The sequence below is a fragment of the Saimiri boliviensis genome, chromosome 4 (genome assembly GCF_048565385.1).
Source record: "Saimiri boliviensis isolate mSaiBol1 chromosome 4, mSaiBol1.pri, whole genome shotgun sequence".
NCBI lineage: Eukaryota > Metazoa > Chordata > Mammalia > Primates > Cebidae > Saimiri > Saimiri boliviensis.
Window position 1 is genome coordinate 4903461 of NC_133452.1, and position 20161 is coordinate 4923621.

General features: G+C 44.8%; 1 protein-coding gene and 1 long non-coding RNA gene across 9 annotated transcripts in view; both read left to right on the forward strand.

Moving 5' to 3' along the window:
- PDE10A (phosphodiesterase 10A) overlaps positions 1 to 20161 on the forward strand; it is a 656074-nt gene that overhangs the window by 289549 nt on the left and 346364 nt on the right. The window lies entirely within an intron of this gene.
- LOC141584221 (uncharacterized) lies at positions 1722 to 18962 on the forward strand. The gene is made up of 2 exons (XR_012517126.1): positions 1722 to 14459; positions 15776 to 18962. It is a non-coding gene; the product is annotated as an uncharacterized LOC141584221 (long non-coding RNA).

Genomic DNA, 20161 nt, shown 5'->3' on the forward strand with positions numbered 1-20161 from the left:
TCTTCCACAATGGTTGAACTAATTTACATTCCCACCAACAGTGTAGAAGTGTTCCTATTTCTCCACATCCTCTCCAGCATCTGTTGTTTCCCGATTTTTTAATGATCGCCATTCTAACTGGTGTGAGATGGTATCTCAATGTGGTTTTGATTTGCATTTCTCTTTACTTCTTTAATCATGGTTTTGTTTAGTTGTGTGAACATATTTACAACAGCTAGTTTGAAATATGTTAAATCTGACATTGGGCCATTCTCACATGCAATATTCCATTGCTTTTTTGGTTTTTGCCTTTTTCTTCCCAGTCTATGGGTCATACTTTCCTGTCTCCTTATATATCTCATAATTGTTCATTTGAAACTAAACGTTTCAGACAGAGTAGTCCCCCATTTCTTTTGGTAGACCCCCTAGTAGATACCTAAAACTTCAGGTTGTACCAAACCCTACCTATACTATATTTTTAAAATCTGATAGCAGAGAGGGCTACTAAGAGACCAATCGACAGGTAGTATCCATGATATGCCGGACAAAGGGACGATTCACATCCTGGGCAGGACAGAGCAGGACGGTTCAAGATTTCATCACACTACTCAGAACAGTATGAGATTTAAAACATATGAATCACTTATTCCTGGAATTTTTCGTTCAGTATTTTCAGATGAGGTTGACCATAGGTAAACAAAACTGTGAAAAGTAAAACCTGGGATTAAAAAATGACCACTGTAATATATTGTAGCAACTCTGGCTACTGGTCTTCTTGTCCCCAGGGCTGGCTATTGCTATTTGTTGATTCACTGAGTTGCTGGCTGGATTATTTTAGTGACATCCATCTTCCTCTCGCTGGCCCACACAGTGTTTTGCCTCTGATGTTGCTGCTTGCGAGGCATAGCTTTGGGTGTGGCCAGTCACCCTGGGTGACAATAGTACTGGTGGGACTCTCTTCCTCTCTTTCCTTGACTTTGCACAGAGGTTAAACTCCACTAACTGCCTTGCTGGCTGATTGCTCCGGTGTTTCCAACAGTGCCTTGGGACATCGATTGCTTTACAAATGTCAAATTCTGGCTCCATGGAAGGAATAGTTTCTAAGGTCAATGTTTGATATTTTTTCTGACTTCAGAAGGACTCATGCCAGCTGTCTCATTCCCCGACTCTCCCTTAAAGGTTCACGAGCCTGCCCTCCAGGCTGTCTTTACAGTAGATGCACAAATCTCTGCTCAGTTGCCTTTCACCACGCTCCCAGGTTCATACTTCTCCAGGCTGGGTTGCACATGAAGTCAGTTCCTCTGCAAAGATACAGGAGCTCTCTGTTTTGCAGCCTGCATTTCTCCCCACCCCCAATTTTTTAACCACACTCATCTGGTACTTAGCCTCAGCACCAGGTGGCAGGGCATGGGGGTTAGGAGACCAGATGAGAAGCCCTGAAGTCATGCCCCTCCCAGGAGGAACGTCCTCCAGCTGGGTGCTGGGGAGGGCTCTGTGTTCTTAGCTGCAGTCTTTGACAAGGAGTCCCCATCTGCCTGAGTTGGAAGAAAGGAAAAGAGGTGCATTCTTAGCTCAATACCGCAGACTCTCACCATTCCAACCAGATTTTGATAGATTGTCTTGAAAAGAGGTTTTGTCATTTGCTGTTTGCTCCTAGGACCATTTCTAGAGGAGGCTGTTTTGTTTTTGTTTTTGTTTTTTTTTTTTTGTTTTTTTGTTTTTTTTGGTAGTTTCCACCAGGCTCACTGGGAGCAGGTTCAAGGAGCTCCTTCCGCTGCAGTGCCGGAAGTTGGTCTCTAAATCACTCACTGTTATTGGTATGCATATTGTTTGTCTTAGGGGAAAGAAGTCTCATGTCTCTATATAGAAAATTGTTTACTTCAGGGGGAAATGTGTTACAGAAATGTGGCTGCGAAATAAATGTGATTTTTCCATTGACTTCATTTTTACATAAGAGATGTATTGCTGGGGTGGGAGAGGAGGAAATCCCATAATGGTCTGAATTGAAGGCTACGGCAGACGTGAGGAAGCTGACAACGTGTTTCTACCCTGCTTTCAGGGAGTTAACGCTCCTGATGAGTTGGTTTTGGTTTTTGTTTTTCTTTCATTTGGGAGCCTGATTTTGTTCTAACTTTGCATTTTCTCTTTACCGTCAACATTCCCTTCTAATCTATCCTCTGTCCCAGATAATGTAAAAATAAAATAAAAGCTACTGGCTAAATTTTTTCACACATAGAGCTTACACCTGGACAGGAATTTGAGAGAGTGTGGCGTGTGATCTCTACCTTCTTTATACATGAGGCAGAAGAGGCCACTGAGGTAAGCAGCTCAGTTGGGGTAGCAGAAAGACGGAGTCCCAGTCTCCCGACCCTGCCTGCTGCTCTCCTGCCCCACCTGTGGCTGTGCTAAGACCCTTTGGGACTCCAAGTTGAGGAGGAGTGAATGCATTGCAGGATTCTATGCCATATTTGTGCGTCTGACCACTGCTCTGCCCCATGGCAAATGGTTCCTCCTCTTCTCACTGTTGCTGGCTGTGCCCACGCCCGGCTTCAGTTTCAACAGTGCTAACTGAGGCAGGCTGCCCTCTCTCATGGTCAGTGCCTGTGGCCACTGCAGTTAAACGTGGTGCATAATGGCCTGAGAATTGTTTAATTATAATGCTGAGAATGATGTTAAACAAAATAGAACGCTTCTCTATGTCTTTGATTTTGTAAGTTTCTCTCTGCATTTAATTAACTTGTGATGAGAGATGCGTGTGCACTGCCCCCAAAGAAAGGAAGCTTGGTGTGGAACCAAAGCTAAATTATGTTACACTTACTATCTCTTGAATTATGTATTAGCTAACATTTTTGCACATAAGCATTGAGCGGTTTTGTGAGACATTTCAACTTGCACCCATTAAAAGTAAAATATTTACCTCAAAGTGGATATTATGAAATCTAGAATGAATTTTATAAAAAGGAAAAAAGTTGATTTCCTATCATTGCATATTAACTGGATAAAATCTTCTAAAAATGTGTATGAGCACTTATGAGAATACCAGGAATTATCTGAAGTCTGAGAACGGCTTCAGGAAGGCCATGTGAATGAGTTAGCTTTTTACCTTTTTGCCTCAAGTGAATTGGCCCCAGAAAACAAATGAACTCCGAGACAGATGTAATTGGTGCCAAGATATGGGAAGCACCGTGCTGCCCATTCAGATTGGGAACCTGGTTCAAGCAAGTCAGGTTCTCAACAGCAGTTACTGAACAGCCCTTAAACAATAGTTGCAGGTTTTAACATAACAGTGTAGGAAGCACCGTGATGATAACTTGGAGAATTATGCTTGTCTGCTATTCATATTTTTAAAACTTCAGTGCATTTTTTTCTTTTTGAGACAGAGTCTCACTCTGTCACCAATGCTGGAGTACAATGGGGTGATCTTGGCTCACTGCACCCTCCGCCACCCCGGTTCAGGCAATTTTCCTGCCTCAGCCTCCCAAGCAGCTAGAACTACAGGCATCTACCACCATTCCCGGCTAATTTTTGTATTTTTAGTAGAGACAGGGTTTCACCATATTGGCCAGGCTGGCCTTGAACTCCTGACCTCAGTTGATCCACCCACTTCGGCCTCCCAAAATGCTGGGATTACTGGCATGGGCCATCATGCCCAGCCTCACCGCACTTTTAAATGTTTCACTCAATTAATGATTTCACATCCTATTCGTCCAAAACAATACGGATGAGCATCTGATCTAAACATTGTACAGCCGTCCAGAGTGAAACCCAAATCACTAAATCCAGTAAATGGATTCATAGATTCAATGTTTCAAACAAATTGGGAGATATCATGCTTTTTTAAAATTAAAATATGACACCTAGAACTGACATATCTCTTAAGCTGTTAATGGTTATCTAGACTGATTCTAGCCTCTCTTTGATGTTAAAAAATAAGGGAGAGACAGTTTCCTGCAAAATCTAAAAATGATGTAGGATTATCTCTGTAGCACAGCCACTGTGGATTTAGTCGGACCTTGGAAATAAGCGCAGTATTCCACTTCTTCTGGTTGTATTAGACAATACTTTCCCCCCGTGTAAGAGAGTTTATTCCATTAGGAAAGGAGGAAAAGGCAGATACAATATGATTTAAAATGCATAAGGCATTTCTGAATACACATTTTCTCCCTACACACAAAATCTGCTGTCTCAGGTTAGCAGGGCACGTGTGTGTAGAGTGTGCATTACTGCCGAGAGAATGCTTTCTGACGGAGGTTTTGAGGAGAAACTCCTCTCCTGATATACCTAACCAGCAGGCTTTAGCCACAGGACAGGCACGAGACCAGCAGGAGAGAGAGGGCCCAGAAATCTGTGACTGTGGGAGTCAAATGGGCCGAATGTGAACAGACAGCCTCCTGGGCCGGAGTCCCAGAGGCTGAGAGCCCAGCGCTGCTGCAGCAAGCAAGTCCCGACAATGCCAAATGATCACAATGCAGGGCAGGCCAGGGGGCCCTAGTGTGACGCTGAAGACATGGGGAAGCCTGAGTTCTTCCTGCTGCTCACACCCCTCTCAGCAGAGCTGCTGATCTGAGCACAGCGAGAATTTAGCTAGCAGGATCCCGGCCGCAGGCTCCTTTATAATCTCACCACAGAGGCTAGGACTTATCAGGGCTCCCCTGAGGGACGGACAGAGCAGAGAGGCTGAGCCAGGTATAAGCCCACGCCTTCCTGTGGTGTCCCCATCCTCCCTGTCACGCGGCATGGCCTCCCCGTACTCACTGGTCCAGAAACCACGTCTGTATTTGAGGATGAACCCTGTGACTAATTAGATACTTTAAAACATCAAATCTTTTAACTTAAAATGACAAAGAGAAAGGGGGCTTACTCAAGAGATGATTCATTGCAAGGACTTCAAGGGGTGACATCAGCTGCCTGCTTTTCCGTTCCTTCGGGGCATATCCAGAAAGTGTCAGGGGTCTAACACAGTTAATCAGTTCTGCAAGGAGGTACTGGGTGCCTGGTTAAAAGCATTGGATGGAATGGTTAGCAGGACCAGCAGGTCTGCCACTCAGAGCTTATTATCCGACAGGGACACAGGACATGTGGCCAGGCTGCCTCAGGGCTGAGTGGTGCGTGCTGGGAGGTAGAAGTGAAGGCGTGGCCACCTCAGAGGAACGGGCTTGGAGGCTCCAAGAAGGTCTCCTGAGGACATCTGCACCGAGGCACCAGCAGGAGTTGGTCAGTGAACTAGTCAGGAGAAACTGAACCCATGGTGTGTGTGTGTGCATGTGTGTGTATGTGCACCTGTGTGCGTGTGTGCATGTGTGAATGGGTGCATGTATAGTCAAGAGTAATGATGAAGACATACTCTGAGAAGTGTGTTCTCAGGTGATTCGGTTGTCTGAGAATGTCACAGAGTGCTTTCACACAGCTAGATGATACAGCCCGCTGCACCTGAGGCTCCGTGAAATGCCCTATTGCTGTTAGGTAACAAACACGCATAGCATGTGGCTTTCCTGAATCTGTGGGCAACAGGGATATGGAAATACAGAAAAGGTACAGTAAAAATATGGTATTATAATCTTATGAGGGCACTGTTGTCTGTGTGGCTCATTAGTGACTCAAATGTGGTTATGTGATGCATGACTCTGTGTGTGTGTGTGTGTGTGTGTGTGCCTGTGTGTGTGTGTGTGTGTGTGTGTGCCTGTGTGTGTGTGTCTGTGTGTGTGTGCGTGCCTGTAGAGAAACAGAGAGAGAGCAAGAGAGGATTATTATAAGGAATTGGCTTACGTGACCGTAGGCACTGCAGTCAGCGAGCTGGAGAGCCAAGCGAGCTGGTGTGTAGGTTCTGGTCCAAGACTGGAGGCTTGAGAAGCAGAAGAGCAGCAGCCCCCACTAGGGAGAACAACCACTTTTCAATCTACACAGTCAAATGTCAGTCTCTCCAGAAGCACCCTCACGTACATACCCAGAATAAAGTTTGACAAAATATCTGGGCATCCCATGGCCCAGTCAAGTTAACACATGAAATTAACCTTCATGCCAGATAGAAATGGGGTGTGAGTGGAACAGAAACGCCTGGGAAGAGTGTGTGTGAATGCGTCAGAGGCAAGAAGTACCACACATTCAAAGGACTGAGAGCATCCTGTGCCCTGGGGAGTCTGCAGTGTAGGAGAGGAAGACGGAGGCCCCATGAGCATCCTATCGACACCCCATCAACACACCATCAAGTGTGGACCTGCCTCCAAGAGCAGAGAGGTTCGTTGCAGGTGTTTGAGCAAGGGAGGGACATGACTAGAGGTCAGTCTGCCTAATAAAGGGAAAGGAATTGGAGGCAGGGAGACCAGATGTCAGTCAGGGAGAGTGATGGGATCTATCAAAACATCTGCCTTAAGAATCTGAGACAAATGTACCAGAAGAAAGGTGATGAGCAGCCCAAAGCTGAAGGTTATTTCTTTTTCACTGAAAGGAAACCAGGGAGAGGATAGGAGACCGTGGGATAAGTGCAAAGCTTATTGGGAAATTAGTAACGGTCCCTGCAGAATTGACTGAGTGGAGCTCAGGCTGAAAGGAGTTCATGCTGAAGTGGATGGAGGTGGCATGTGGAAGAGGAATCATGAGCTATGGCATGAGACGCCCCTGGATTCAAATCCTACTTCTCCCTGTTCTCTGTGTGACCAGAGAGAACGACAGAGCCTTACCTGATGAGACACTCAATGTTCTAGAGTTAATGAACCCAGCAAGTAAATCATGAAGTGCATTAAAAATGTTTGCTTAAAAAGATAAATGGCAAAATTAAGTATCTTACTTATTTTGGAAAACTATGAGTGATTCCTGGATGTGCTGAATGCCCACACTGTGTTCACATGGTGGCCGAAATGGATGTCGCACCAGGGAATGAGCCTTCTATGAGTCTGTATCTTTATGTATTAAGCACATACCACGGGTTGGACGGTTTAGTGATTGTCTTGGTCCATTCTGTGTTGCTATGAAAGGAATACCTGAGGCTGGGTAAGAGGTTTGTTTGGTTCATGGTTCTGCAGGCTGTACAAGAAGCATGGCACCAGCATCCACTTCTGGTGAGGCGTCAGGAAGCTTCCACTCATGGCAGAAGAGGAAGGGGAATTGGTGTGTCACATAGTGAGAGAGGGAGAAAGAGGGAAGGAGAGGAAGGTTCCAGGCTCCTTTTAACAATCAGATTTTGCATGACATGAACCAACAGAATGAGAACTCACTCATCACCACAGGGTCCGCATCAAGCCATTCATGTAGGATCTGCTCCCATTAGGCCCCACCTTCAACACTGGGGGTCACATTTCCTCATGAGATCTGGGGGAACAAACATCCAAACTGTATCAGGGACATTTCTTCATTTAACCTCATTTAGCCCTGGGAACCAAATGGCTGACGTATTTTGCATTCTCTAGGGGATTCATAAAAAGCACTCACACAAAAATGTTGGAAACAAAAGAACATTTAACCCTTGAGACAACACTGTGTTAGTGTTGTTTAATCCACTTTAGAGGTACTGAAACTGAACTATCACTGAACCCCACAGGGGTTCTGTAGCTCGACCAAAGTCACACAGCTAACAACAGGCAAAGACTATATTGTAACTGGACTTGTACTGAACTTATGCAAAGCGTAGGTCTGAGGCATGTTACGGCAAGTTAATTCTACGTGAATTCCATTTATACCCTACATAGGCCACGCCGGTGGAGGGCGTCGCTTTCCTTTCTGCTTCCGCTTTTCACTTGACACATGACTTAAAATTTCTAAAGAAAAGTTTTTATTTATATGATTGGACACAGAAACAATATAACCAGTGATACTTTGAGAAGACTCATTTCTACCCTGCCACCTTTCACCATAGTTCCATCTGTACACACTCACATTTACACACAATTACACACACACACTCTCATATAGTCACACACACAGTCACACACACACATTCACACACAGACACACACTCATAGTCACACACACATTCACACACAATTACACACACAGACACACACTCATACAGCCACACACAGTCACACATTCACACACAATTACACACACAGACACACACTCATATAGTCACAGACACAGTCACACACATTCACACACAGACACTCATATAGTCACACACACAGTCACACACACATTCACACACAATTACACACAGACACACACTCATATAGTCACAGACACAGTCACACACACATTCACACACACACTCATATAGTCACACACACAGTCACACACACACTATCATAGGAGGAAGAGGAAAGAGGGCCACTTTTTGGATGTCTTTTTAGAGTCTCTTTATACGATGCATGTAAGTGTGACTGTATATTGCTCTTCTCTTTGCCTGCATGAAAGGTAGCATAACATAGTCACTGTTCTTCCCCTTGCTTTATGCCACTGAGAATGTGTCCTGGAGACCTTCTAGACCAGGACATAGACCCGTACGTGGCCACTCCACTGCCCACCACACCAACGGCTGTGAATCAGAGCACGATGCCTGAGCACAATGTCCTGAAGCCCCGCTGCGCCCACGGGGACTGCCCCTCGCTGGACCTTCCTCCTTTCGCTCCAGGTCTGGGGAACCTCCCTGAGTCGCCCAGGACATACCCTGCCTGAGGCTTCGTCAGCCACACCACTTAACCATTCCGGTACCAGTCCAAATTAGAAAGGGTGGAGATGAACCTTGGGATTTTAAATTAGGTTCAAGTGAATTCCTCAGTTTGCATTTTTGCTCCCTTGGCTTTTTTCAAAGACATGTAATCCAGTTCTCTTTAGATTTCTTAAAGTGCATCATTATAGGAGGAGGAAGAGAGAAGCTGGACCCCATTCCTTGAATTCTCACTTTTACCACAGGAAAATGTGTATCTCTACATGGTACCTGTGGCGTGTTTTTTGTGAGTCAGGTGAGAAAACGGCACGTGGTCCCTCCATTCGGGGTGTGCACGTGCTGGCCTCAGGCAGGGGCTCCGGTCATGAGCCGTGACGTCACACAGTTCAGCTGGCCTGATTCACATCTGCGCTTTGCCACTTACCACTGTGAGCAGAGCACGTCACTAGCCTCTGGGTGCTCAAGTTCCAGTCCCCACCTCACCAGGCTGTTTAATGATTAAACGTGTGACTGTTTGGGAAGTACTTAATAATGTCTGACAAAGAGTAAGCACCGCATAGTGTTTGTTTAAAAGGAAAAGCCTCCCTAGGCGCCTCTGCATCTAAGGCTGTGCACCCGGACGTGCTGCCAGCAGCAAGACTCCACAGGACTGGGTGAGAGGAAGTGCGTAAAACAGAGCAGAACGCACAAGGCTTGACACGTTGTGCAAATGTCCCTCGGTCTTCATGTCGCCTGCTTGTAGAAAGAACCGTTTCTGAGCCACTCCTTTGGTAACACTACCCAAATGCGGAGAGTCAGCCTTGAAAATCAGCTTGCTAATGGAGCCAGTGGAAGAGTCCGGTTGGTTAAACCATATTTAAAGTTTGTCTCTCTAGACGGGGCAATAGCTCAGAGCTCCTCAACGCTGTGATTCTGCAGTTCTTACCAGACTGCCATACAGCGTGGTGACCCTTTGCCTTCGTTTTAAGGACCGTCTGCAGCTCCCTTCCCTTGGATAACGTTGAAGGATTCTCGTTAAGAAACCTTCCCAAGTAATGTGGATATGAAACTTTCTCACGTGGATCTGAAACTCCCAGTGCCTCTGGGCGCTGTGCTGCTAGCGGCTGTGGTGGTGACGCGGCTGGCATGACGCAGGCAGAGGGGCCCTTCCTGCCAGAGCGCAGTGGGGGTGTAGGCGGCCGTGTGGGCGACGGGAAGGAAGGCGAGGGAGATGGGAAGCAGCCATCTCTCAGTTGTTTTTCATGTGCTGAAACTTATGAGACTTTCCCATGCCTCTCCCCAGCTCTTCTGAAGAACAATCTGAACAGAACACATTTGAAAAGTAATTTAAAATAACTATTGTCTTAGCTAGTATAATTCATGTCACTCTCCTTAACTTCGAACTATTGTACATCTTCCCAAACATTCCCGAAGCGTGCATAATAGCATTTAATGGAGAAGGTGGCTCTGCAGCTCACACGTTTAGGTAATAGCCAGGGCCCCAGATGAGCCGCAGACGTGCTGGCACGCGATGCCACTCATGCCCATGAGGACCAACCGGCTAATGTGGTGGTCACGCAGCTGCTCGTGTTTCTGCTCTCAACCAAATGGCTCATGGCTGTTGCACTCTCTCAGGGTTTTATAAAACACGCTTACCAAAAAATGTTGGAAACAAAAGAACTCATGCAGACATAATTCATGATTTGATTAAAAACATTGCTCTTTTGCTTCCTGCAAATGCATATGACCTTGTGTTCTTTGTTTTGGAAGGTGTGCTCTGGTTTCCTTCTCCGTGCTTTTAAACATTGTCCCTGCAAGATTTCAGTGCTCACCCTAGGGTTCAACTCAAAACTCAGAAACTAGTCTCTGGGAGTACAGGCAGCCACAGCTTCTGCCAGAGCCACAGCGACAGGATGTTACACCTGAAGGTGGAAAGGAAAAGAGACATCCAACAACAAGGAGTTCAGCAAAGAGGAGAAGGGGGAAGCCGAAGCAGAAGGTGTGTAAGGAGAGTTGGATACACAGGGAAATCTGATCAGGAAAGGCTTCCCAGGCACCCACAGTTTCCCAGCACAAAAGACCTAAGAGTCTGAAGGTTGAGACTCTGAGAGCATCACGCCTGAGGACCCATACTTTGGAGTGTAGCAAGTGCTGTCATGGATGCACCTCATTGCTAAAGACACAGCCCGTGTGTGTGTGTGTGTGTGTGTGTGTGTGTGTGTGTGTGTGTGTCCATGCACATTTAAGATTGGGAAGAATGATTAAAAGGCAGTTAGCTGTGAATTCTACTGCAATGATTTCCAAGCCATCCCTCAGTGAGCGATATTCACACTGAAGGGTGGCAGTCTCTCCCCATTCACAAACACAATCAGGCTCAAGGACAGAGTTTCTTCACTTTAAAGAGTATTCTTTATTATTCATTATTTTCTTCATCATTTCTGTTACCACTTGTCTATACAAAGCTGGTATAGCACTGAATCAGTCGTGTCATATGGCAAATTCAACTTTTAAATTTTGTATATCAAAATGTAAAAGTGTTCACAAAACACACTGTGACCTTTGGTGCTTTGCCCACGTAACGCATCTGAGAGCATTCCTCCCCCACACATCCTCCAAGGACATAGATATATTTGGCAGTATCCGTCTGGGCTCACCCCCAGGCCCGGCATTGGGGATAGTCCTCCATGGAGCTTCTTTTCTCATAACAAGGATGTGTACCTTCATGGTTGGGTACACAGGTGAAAGAGGAGAGTGGGCTGTGGTGGAGAAGCTGCCAGGAACAGCCACAATACATACATTTCCTCCAAAGCAAAGGCAGGGATTCCTGTCTCTGAATCAATGCAGAAGAACAGGCAGAATTTCCTTATTTAATTTCAATGGCAGTTAACAGTGCGTCTGATTTTCTCTTGGTTTGCTTTGAAATCATCACTTGAAGCATGTAGAAGAAGCATTTAGAAGAAGCCTGACCACCGAACACATACACACAGAATAAAGAAAGCCCCAGGCAGAAGGATGCATTTAGTAGCCTTTGCCTTCGATGCTTCTTCCCAGGCTACCATTCTGATCTCTTTTATGGTGCGGAAGAAATGGTTCTTTTTTGGTGAATTTTCCAAAGTCTAAGTTAATAGACATCCATGAGTCTGTTGCTAGAAGACTTAAACAGAAGCAGGATTGTTTACTATATTCTTACCCATTCTGATGAGTCAGGTATTCGTAAAATTAAATCCTTGTTGACGAGGAAAATTGACTCTCCTAGAAGTCTCAAGGGTATCTACGGATTCTGAAGAGCAAGATAGTAGGTATCACACAGAGATATTTTTTAGTCTACTTCATATACTAGTAGGTACATTTATAAAAGCTAATTTCAGAAATGACAGACATATTGCTTGGGACTAACAAAGGCATTCTATTTCTAGATGACCATACATTTGACTTTAAGGAAGTCAAGTCAACATCTCATGTCCACTTCCTGGTTTTCACGATTATTTTATTTGTTCAGCTATTGAACCAATAACATAACAATGTTATTCTAAATACTGAACCCACACATGACAGAAGAGATTTTGAAAGAAGTTTAAAATTATCAAACACTATATGAAACTGTCATTGTAATTTTTATAAAAATATGCTCTGTTAAAAGTCAAACTGCATGCATTCATTATATACATGTAACCTTTGAATGTGGCCTGTGTGGAAATATCACAAAAATACCCAAATACAGGCTCTTGAAATTTCTCCTTCTCACACCATTGGAAGACCTAGTATAGGTAGCACAGTAAGGTGAGAGCCAGCTCAGCAGCTGGGCCGCTGTGTGCTGACTGAAAAATGATGGGTGGTACTGCCCATGCCTCCAATGAATCGCCAGTGTAACTCACATAGCAGTGAGGGCAGCTGCGACCATGGCTTGCCAAACAGGAAAGGAGCCACCCAGGAGATGACCACTTCAGTGTGAGACCTGAAGCGTTATTTTGGAGAAATCAGTTCATTCAATTATTCTATTAACAAATAGATTTTGATCTCCAGGAGCATGGCTGGGATGGTGCCCATCCACAGTAAACACAAACATTTTTGGGACAATTATTGACTGCGTGTCCACATGGACCAGGCAGCCCCATGTTCTGGGGTACAGCAGTGAGCCAAATACAAATATCTCTGCCCTCAGGGATCTTAGCCAGAGGAGACCCAGGAAGTAAATAATTACACGTAGAGCCCGTCAGGTGCTGGTAAGCATTACGGAGAAGGAGGCAGGGGAGGAAATAGGAAGGGGAGAGAGGAGACAACCTTGTACTTTTAAATAGTGTGGTCTTGGAAGGCCTCGCGGCAAACATGAGTTTTTGAGAAAAATCTGAAGGAGGTGGAGAATTTGGGACTCTAGACAGAAAGCTCTGTCTGGAAGACAGAGGAACAGCAGGTGTTCAGGCCCCAAGGCAACAGTACCTGGCATATCAGGAATAGCAAGGGCGTGGTGTGGCCAGAGCAGAGAGGGCTAGGATGATGCCTGGGGGTTCCCAGGACACTGGTCACGGAAGTCGTGAAGAGGCGTAGGAAAGAGTAAGCAACAGAAGCATAATAGAAGGCTTGATGAGTGACATTTTTGATCAATGACGTCAAAGGTGCCATCTTCGGTTCACTGCCCTGCCCCGCTGCACTCTCCAGGCCTCCTGCTCGAGGCTCAGCCTGGCAGCCCAGAGGCCTCCAGGAGACCGTGGCTTGTGTTGCAAGCCTACTCCACATAGTCAGGGAGGTTTATGATACACTTTGGGGAGCATGCCATTTAAAGAGCTGTAATCAAATGTGGCACTTAATATTCAGTTAACTGGCACAAAAATGACCTCACCAAGATCTCAAATTAAACACATCTCAGAGGGACCCATGTCTCTCCAACTCTCACAGCATGTGTAGACAAATGTGACTGCAAAACTAGCTTATTGATGTCTTAGTCGTGTGTGTGTGTGTGTACATCTGTGTGTGTGTCTGCATACACACTTTTTGTTGTTCAAATAAGTCCTTTCTGATTTCCTCTCCTGGAATTCTCCTTGGCTGGGCAGTTCCTAGCAGTCCATGTCTGTGAGGCCACCAGAAGGCCTTTGGTACATTCTGAATAGTGTTCTTTTTGCCCATGCTGCTATTCAGTGCCTCCTTGCACACCTCATTGGAGAGCTGTGTCAGGCCTCTATAAGTTAATCCCTTTCAGAGAACGTTGAGTTATTCTCCCCATCTTCAGTCTTCCTTCCTTCCTGCCATTCACTCATTCAACAAATAATTCTGTGAATATGCACTATGTGCTAGGAGCTGTGCTGAATGTGGAAGGTGCCACAGTCTACAAAGGCCTGGCCTCTGCCTGCATGCACTTTTACATTCCAGTGGGAGACTACACAGTGAACAGGCAATTTTCACATGACTTCAGTGACACGGTGGAGAGAAGTTTAGGTGTCTGTGCAGGCGAATGAAAGGGATACCCAACCCGGACCTGAAGGTACAGGTGCAGTGTGCTGGAAGAGGTGATGTAAGAGCCAATGATCAGCTAGATTCCTGATCTTGGTCGGTGATGATCTTCATGTCCCCTGTGGATGGTACAGATGGTCAATAGATGCTTCAGTCCATTCAGGCTGCTATAACAAAGTGCCATGGACATGAGGAGTTATAAACAACAGACATTCATTTTTCACAGTTCTGGACGCTGGGAAGTCTGAGATCAAGGAGCTAGCAGATTTGGTGTCTGGTGAGGGCTGGCTTTCCGGTTCACAGACAGACGTCTTTTCATGGCGTCCTCACATGGCAGAGGGGCAAAGGGGGCCCCTGGCGTCTCTTTCTGAAGGCACTAATCCCATTCAGGAGGACTCCACCTTTATGACCTCATCATCTCCCAAAAGCCCTACCTCCTGACACCATCATATATAGGGTTAGTATTTTAAGATATAAATTTTGGGCTGGGCACAGTGGCTCACACCTATAATCTCAGCACTTTGGGAAGTTGAGGTGGGTGGATTGCTTGAACTCAGGAGTTTGAGACCAACTAGGACAACATGGCAAGTCCCTATCCTTACAAAAATATAAAAAATTAGCTGGGTGTGGTGGTGCATGCCTGTGGTCCCAGCTACCCGGGGGGCTGAGGTAAGAGGATCACCTAAGCCCTGTGGTCAAAGCTGCAGTGAGCTGTGATTGCAGTCACTGCACTCCAGCCTGGGCGACAGAGTGAGACCCTGTCTTTAAAAATAATAATAATAATAAATATATATACATATATATATATATATATATATATATATATATATAAATCTGGGTGGGGGAATGCAAATTTTCAGTCTATAGCAAGAGATACATTTGGCTACTTTTATAGATTGGTGAGAAATCAACAAGTTAAAAGCAGAACAAGGGCAACTTGGAATTCATGATAGCTACAGGAAATATGGTTTACAAAATTTCACCCACTGTTTTGTAAGGTATCCTACCCTCCTTTGATGATGACACATAATTTCAGAAAAATTAAACTCATTTATCCTTAGTACAGATGGCCCTACCACCATCAGGCTGGTTTCGAACCTCAGCGAGCCTTTCTTAACTTGTCACTTCCTCTAGCAGCCAGCTCACTTATTAGCAGAACTAGCAGCAGTTTGTGAAACCGACCCATTAGGGTACAGCGCCTGTGACCTGCAGGCAGGAGCTGATTTTGAGTAACAGCCAATGTATTTCAAAACACTTCATCACCAATGCAGGCTTGGGCCACAATCTGCTTTTCTTAGAAAAAGGAAAAAAAATAGTAAATAAATGTAGATTTTTTATGACATCAGAGAAATGGCAGCCTTGTGCTGGACCAGCAGCATCTGTATCCCCTGGGAACTTGTTGGAAATACAGGTTTTCGGCACCACCCAAGATCTACTGAATCAGAAACTCGGAGGAGGGGGAAGCTTGTTTTTAAGAAGTTCTCCAGATGGTTCTGAACCATTGCTTTAAGGGAAAATGCACACAGACCCCCCACCCCCTACACACAGACACACAGACACAGACCCACACACACACATAGACACACACACATACAGACACACACACACAAACAAAACACATTTTTCCAAGACCATGATTGAGGTTAGTGTTGAAGCCTAAAAAGTGTAATTTTGAAATTTTCTTTTCAAAGTGTCTATTTTTCTACAGCCATATGAAACTAAGTAATAGGAAACTGGCTTTTTAAATTTCTTTTTTTTTTTTTTTTTGTACAGCAAATGGCTTTGTTGATCATCTGGAAAAGTGATTTAATCAGATAGATGCTGATACCTACCACACAGGCATCCTGGATGAGGTGAGCTAGCTTCCTGCAGCACTCTGCAAACACAGGCATTGCCATCATACAGGAGATTCAACAGTTGGTCTATACCACGATAAGATGGAGAGTCCCCTATACACATTTTCTAGGGGGTCTTTATATGCAATTTGCGAAGTAACTTGAGAGTCTTTGAAGTTATGGGCAATGTAAAGATATTAGCACATAAAAGCATTTTCTTCAAGTTGGCCATCCTAAAACATATCGAGGAAGTAGATGAATAGGGCAGAAAGTAATGAGCAATTCTGTTTGTTTGTTTAGACAGAGTCTCACTCTGTCTCCCACGCTGGAGTGCAGTGGCACAATCTCAGCTCACTGCAACCTCCGCCTTCTGGGTTCAAGAGATTCTCATGCCTCAGCCTCCTAAATAGCTGGAATTACAGGCACCCGCCACCATGCTGGGATAATTTTTGTAGTTTTAGTACAGATGGGGTTTCACCATGTTGGCCAGGCTGGTCTCAAACTCTTGACCTCAAGTGATCCACCTGCCTCAACCTCCCAAAGTACTGGGATTACCCACCACACAGATATGAGCCACCACACCCAGCTGGTAATGAGTATATTTTTAAAGGAAGCATTTTTGTGTATACATGTTACGTAGTGGGAGAAATTGTCCAAGATTCCATCTTTGTTTTAAAATTGTCTGCAGAGTATGACTCAAGTTCAAGTTCAATTTATGTAAACAAGATTCCATGTATCTTTGTTCTCACTGAACATGAGAGATGCCTACCTGCAGTGGAAGTACCTGCAACTGTAGCTGGAAGTCCGCCTTCTGGCCGAATGGAGAACATATCTTTTCTGCCCCTGTTTCCACCGTGGAGGCTACTCCTGCTGAATGGTGATCTTCTTGCTTTTGTGGCAGTAACTCACTTGAACTGTAGAACCGACAACATAACAAATTCCCCCTTAAATCTCTTTTTGTGATATTACTCCCAAAATCTTAGGAAATTTCATGATGATTATTTCTTTCACAACTTCCCAATTAGATGTTAAATGCCTTAAGAAACAAACCAGAGATCAAGATCTATGGCTGTTTTCTTCTTCCATCTCAGTTGCAATGGTGTATCTAAAAATACCCAGTGGCACCCACATGGGTACCCTACAGAACCCACTACAGGTACCCAACAGTACCCAACAGTTCCCACCATGGGTACCCCATAGCACCAAACAGCATCTACCACGGGTGCCTCAGAATACCCAGCAGCACCCCCCATAGGCACCCCAAATACTCCACACTACCCACCATGGGAATCCCAGAGTACTCAGCAGCTCCCACCCCGGATGTGCCACAGTAGGCAGCAGTGCCATGGGGACATACAGTAACCATGGTGACCATAAGACAAAGACTATTCCAGAAATGCCAATTTTCACACTTTCCCCCCAATGTTCCTAAACTGGACCCAGGAAATCTTGTGGCTCTTTGTCTTAAAAGGGGAGAGAAAGACATCACAGCTACGGGTAAGGCTTGAACTGTTTCTGTAGGTCATCAAAACTTAAACGTCAGCAACTTCATAGGCTCAACTTTGTATATTTTTCCAAAGTGTAAGAGATCAGCCTTTTGCCTGAAGGGACTGTGAAAGGCTTCCCAGTGTTCCTGTGCTGTGACAGCATGGGGCCAGGCCCCTCTGCCCACAGCCTCTCCAGAGGGCCCATCAGGAGGAGGCGGCAGCACCACAGATCCTCAAGGGCTGGGAGCCAGGGGCCCGGTGAGAATCCAGACTTCCCCTTTCCAGACTGTCTTTCCAGTCCAGAATCCTCCTCTGGGCTTGGCAGGAAGGTTGGAAGGAGGTTCTTTCCAACTTCTCGGTATCTACTTTGAGACCCTACTGTTTTTCTGCCAGTATCCCTTGTAGCATACAGAACATTAAGGAAATACTCTGATTATCTGGGTTTAAACCAACATTTATCTGCCAACATTAGTTCTTAAATAAAGCTACATTTTTCCCTCTTTTCTAATCACTTTACCTGACATGCAGGTGAGGCCTGTCCTCCCTACCTGATGAGGTTGTCCTGAAGATAAACTGGGATGATCCGTGGGGCACCCCTTATCCTGAACACTCAATGCTGCAGTTATCTAAACTGACCACCTGCTGAGTACTTTCAATGTCTGTCATGCACAATATGTTTGCAAAATATACTTAGGAGAAGTCAGAACCTCCACACAAATTAATTCAAGGGGATTATTTTTCTAGACAACCTCCCATCTCCTTTAATCTAATAATGCATTCCTTAACATACACGAATCAGAAGAGTCTGGCTGTTTCTAGTCTCCTTCCAGAAGCAGACAGACCAGAGATCCTTGCTGGATGATAGTTGATCTGGTGGCTGTTGCTAGGATAGAATTTCTGACACACGTTAAAAACAATGTGCATGCTCATTTATCATTCAAAAAAAATTTTTTTTTCTTTTTTGGTAAGAGCGAATGCACAAAACCTGTTAACACAAAGAGAGAAAGAGACAGAGCCGCTGGGTGTGGGTGGCCGCAGGTTGTGATCCAGCACAGGGAGAGGCTTGAGAAGAACGCTGCCAGCTACTCGGGCTGAGGCCCGGGCAGCCTGCTGAATGGAAGGAAGGAAACTGTTTCCAAGAAGCAGGGAGCAGGGTAACAACACAATTTTAAAATCCAATGCAGGGGTTATGAAGATTTGCAGCTTCACACTTTTAGTTTAAAATTTAAAAAGAAATAACAAAATGTTACCGCTTCTTAAAAGGATTTTTTTTTCAAAAATATGGAAAAGGAGGTCTGAGTACAAAGGTAGTGGCTTCATAACAGGGGAAGAATCATAGGGAAGCATAGTAAAGACTTATTCAGAGAAACAACCAGAAGGAAAGATACACACACACATGCACACAAATGTGCAAGCACATGGAGACACACACCACACACAGATGCACACACAGAAACACACACATACACAGGCATACACACACAGACACACACACACATACAGACACATACACACAGACACAGACACAGACACAGACACACACACACAGACACAGAAACACGCAAATACAAATACACACACAGACACAGGCAAACACGCATATACGGATATACAAACACACAGATATACACACACAAACACACACAGGCATACACACAGACACAAACACACACAGAGAGCACACATAAGCACACACATAAACACATGGATATACACACACCCAAAGACGTACAGAAACACTCATACACAGACATTCACAGACACACACAGACACACACATATACACAGATACACACAGATAATACACACGCAAAGACACACAGACACAGAAACACACATATGCACACGGAGACATACACATACACAGACACACACATAAAGACACATGCATGGATATACAAGCACATATACACAGACATAAACACATGCACAGAGTGACACACATGGACACACATACTTGCACACACAGAGACACACACACACATACACAAACACACTCACCGATATACAAACACACAAGCATATACAAACACACACACAGAGATATACAAACACACATATACCACACACATACACAAACACACACACAAACACAATACACAAATACACATAAACACACATGGGTATACAAACACACAAACAGAGATATACAAACACACACACAGATATACAAATATACAAATACACACATGAACAAAACCACACATACACAAATAAACACATATGCACAGTTTTCTCTCCTGGGGTACAGGTCTGCAGGACCTCTCATGGTATCAAAGTCTGTGATGCTCAAGCCCCTGATATAAAATGATGTGGTGTTTGCATATAACCCATGCATATCCTCCTATATACTTTAAACCATCATTATAATTACTTGTAATACCTAATACGATGTAAACACTAAGTAAATACTGTATTTTTTGGGAAATGATGACAAGAAAACTCTTTACATGTTCAATACAGATATTTTATTTCTAAAGGTTTTAATCCAGCATGGCTGGTTGAATGCAGGGATGTGGAATCCGTGAATATGGAGGGCTGACTGGATTAACTATAGACATCTAGAGAGAGCACTTTTGAGGAGGTGGCTCTCACAATCCTGCTGGCAGGTGGAAAAACCACAGGACACGCAGGGCAGGCGGAGGCCCAGGAAGAGCCAATGTTGCAGCTTCAGTCTGAAGGCTGCCAGGAAGCAGATTTCTTCTTCCTTAGAGGACCTCAGTCTTTTCCTCTCAAAGTCGTCCACTGATTGGATGAGGCCCACCCACACTGTGGACAGTCTCTGCTTTCCTGAAAGTTGACCGATCTAATGTTAATCTCATCTACCAAATGCCTTC